At 39.4% G+C, this 3,670-nt stretch overlaps 1 pseudogene across 1 annotated transcript; it reads left to right on the forward strand.

Annotated features, from left to right (window-relative positions):
* The first annotated feature begins 228 nt into the window (after nt 1–228).
* On the forward strand, nt 229–1,163 carry LOC309973881 (lysine-rich coiled-coil protein 1-like; annotated as a pseudogene). The gene has a single exon. The product of its transcript is annotated as a lysine-rich coiled-coil protein 1-like (transcript).
* Nucleotides 1,164–3,670: the final 2,507 nt, after the last annotated feature.

The following is a 3,670-nucleotide window of genomic DNA, read 5'->3' on the forward strand; positions in this document are numbered from 1 at the left end:
GGCTTATAAGGAATAGTGACATAATTTGAATTGCAGTGGATTTCACATTATGAGGTGAATGGGAGTGGAGTATTGGACAAAAAAATAGATTTTTTAATCTCTGCATCATGGTTTTTAGCTCTTCAGTTGTTGCATAGTCTCACTATTTGGGGAAAGTTCATGCTAAAAAGCTGAAGCAATTAATGGGTGAATATGATCAAATTTCTCCACCAAGTTCTCAACCTGATAAGGAGAATCCCTTGTCAACCTAATGAAGCATTCAAAGAAGACATCTGACTCTTTTCAGGATGAACTTGAAGATTATATCAAAGTGCAGAAAACCAGAGGCTTAGAGCCAAATACTTGTTTCAGAAAGATGAGAGAGGATTATTTGGAAACCTGTGGATACAAAGAAGAGGTTGATTCTAGACCCAGGTGTAGAATGTTTAATCAAAGACTCCCTTATGAACCTGTCCAGACCTACCGAAGACCATGCAATATTTAACAAGCAGTGGAGAAGCGGTTACCTCAGTGGCTACCATCTTATGACAGCAGGCTGAGACTAGACTCCCTGAGCTACTGTCAATTCATCAGGGACTGTTTCTCAGGAAAACCAGTAGCCCTGTACTTTAGTCAACAAGAGTATAACTGTAGCTCATACAGTGTAGAATCTGGAGTTTACAGGCATCTCTCCTTAGAAAACAGTACCAGTGCCCATCAAACTAGTTATAAACAGATACATCAGAAGAGAAAAAGACACCCAGAGGAAGGCTGGGATAAACCAGAAGAAGAGCAGTCCAAGCATAAGAGGAAGAAAGCTTATGAGGAAATAGACTTAGACAAACACAAGAGCATCCAAAGAAACAAAACAGAGGTGGAAACAGTCAGAGTCAGTACAGAAAAGCTTAAGAACTGAAAGGACAAAAAAAGCCAAGATGTAGCCTCTAAGAAAGAGGAATGTAAGCGTAGAAAAGAGAAAAAGGAACAAGGGAAAGAAAGGACAAGAAGAGAAGATGCTTTGGGACCAGTCTATCCTTGAATTTTGAAGCGCTTGCATTGGTTCTCCTGAGGTTAAACTGAAAAAATAGTTGAGGAGCTTGGTTTTACGATGTCCATGTTCATATCGCTCTTTTCATGTGAACAGGTACAAAGGTTAAGTGAACAGAAAACATTTAGTGTACTTTCTCTCCAACATGGAAATTACTTTTCCTCTCTTCTAAAATCATTACTACATTTTTCTTATACATAATGTAACTTCCCTTAATGAGGGTGGCTCTGCTTTTATTCATCAAATTGCTATGATGGTGGAAGTATTTTTCCCTTGGGAGGTCATTTATTTTAAATTGGAGGATTAATAGCTTTACAGAATCTATTTCTTGATTGGGTTTTAGTTTGGGATGGGTGTTTTTGTATTCATTAGTTTTCTCTGTGAAGCAGTTTAGATTGATTTTCTTTTCCTTCGTTAGATCTAACTTGCAGTATATTTTCTAGATTGGAAAGTGGAAAATGACATACATTATAATAGGCTTAAGTTACATACAGTTTTAAACATTTCAAGAAGTCTTGATACAAAATCAGTTTATATTCTGGAAATGTTTATAATATAATAAAGTTCTAATTTCTCCAAAAATATGTTAACTGTTATATCCTAAATATTCAGTAGAGTGCTTGGCACTCTGTTGAAGTGTTAAGGATAACTGAAAAAAAAACCCTATATTTGAATAATATGTATTAGCCAGATTAGGCTAAATTGCATTGTCAGTAATAAACAACGTCCAAATATCTGTGGTTTAACATACAAAAGTTTATTTCTTGCTTCTGAAACATATTATTGTGGTTGACAGTGGGCTCTGCATCTGGATTGATGTAGGCTCTGCAGTCTTGTAGCAGCAACATTTGGATTAGAGCTCTCCACTCAGACATCATGGCAGGGGAAGAGAGAGAGACTTTAGAATCATGCACAGGCTTTTCTCCACTCATGTCTTTGGCCAGAAGTAGTCATATATCTTCATCAAGATGCAAAGAGGTTAGGAAGTGTTGGGAGCAAATAGAATATTGGATGAGTGTTACTGCCTCTGCCACAGCCTGATAAGTAAACCAGTGCCTAATTGTTACCTGAAGCTGCTGCTAGTAGCTGCTAGGATTATTGTTAGGCCCTTTAGTACATATTTCCAGATGTTAAAAGGACTTCATCCCCTAGGAGGACCATGGGGCAGGCTGTTATGTCACTCACTGGGGTTCCTGGAAATTCACAGTTGTGTCACATTGTTTATAATTTAGAGTGCTCTTTGAACCACATTTTTATTTTTATTTATTTATTTTTTTGTGGTACGCGGGCCTCTCACTGTTGTGGCCCCTCCCGCCGTGGAGCACAGGCCCTGGACGCGCAGGCCCAGCAGCCACGGCTCACGGGCCCAGCCGCTCCGCGGCACGCGGGATTCTCCCAGACTGGAGCACGAACCCGCGCCTCCCGCATCTGCAGGCCGACCCCCAACGACCACGCCACCAGGGAAGCCCTTGAACCACATTTGATTGACAGTACCACATGCATAGATTGACCCAAGGTATTGGACCCTATTGGAGGTTAAGAGGGTGGGTCTCCAAAGTGGATTCAGAAGTGAAATCTGAGGGATTATCTCCCCCTTTCAATGGAAACTCCTCTTTATTTCCCAAAATATGGATCTCAGAAGTAAGCATTATAGAAACCAGTCTAGTTAGGGATCATTTTGCTGGTTCTGCCAAGGATGCTGGAGTTACCCTCCACATTGATGGTATTCTTGGGACCATGGTCCATCTTTTATAAGGTAGCCAGATCTCATTCCTGGAACTGATATGTCTTGCATTGACTTATCAAGGAATTTCCTTCTCTAAAGAGAAATCTCGTGCTAGCCACTAAGACAATACTGTCACTTCTTTACATGCTTATGTGAAGGCATGTAATGTTCTAATACATCTTTTAGGTCTCTATTTCTGAGTAAAATCTGTTGAATATATATAATTTAAGTTATGTTAGACTATTATTTCCATAATGATGTGCATAGTCTACAAAATGATTCATAACCGTATGCATATAAGTTAGGAACAGAGTCATTCACCCAGTAAATGTTTGAGAAGCAACTCTGCATCAAGAATGAGGATAATTGATGATAACTATTGGATACACAAAGATGAATGAGACATAGTGACTACCTTTGAGATGCTCAAATGCTGGCTAGAGAAAGACATGTCAATAGATATATCTGGTACATTGAGATTACTACTGTAAGTTAGGAGAAAAGTGATTCAGGGAAAGGATTGTTCCTCCTCTGTATTTTCAGGCTTTTCAGTTGTTGTAGCTGACTTTTGAAAGTAGGTACTTCCTATCTGAGGCAGAGAATATTCCAAGGCAGATGGGAGCACTATGAAATATAAGAGGAGAAGCCTAGGTAAAGTTAAAGAGGTATAAAAGTTCATTACATGTCTGGGAACCTAGGAGAAAAACAATAAATTAGAATATTGTGTGCTTGTGAGGGAAGTAGTATACACTGAGTATAGAGATGTGTGGCTGCTGTAATAATGGCTTCTAAGGAATCATGCCTCCTGGAAGACTTATTCTGTATAATCTCCTCTCATGTTGAGGCTTGACCATGTGATATATAGAGGCTGGACAAGCACTCATGCACAAGACTTGCCTGGTTGGAGCCCTGAGACT

The sequence above is a fragment of the Leucopleurus acutus genome, assembly GCF_964270905.1.
Source record: "Leucopleurus acutus genome assembly, chromosome: 17".
Lineage (NCBI taxonomy): Eukaryota > Metazoa > Chordata > Mammalia > Artiodactyla > Delphinidae > Leucopleurus > Leucopleurus acutus.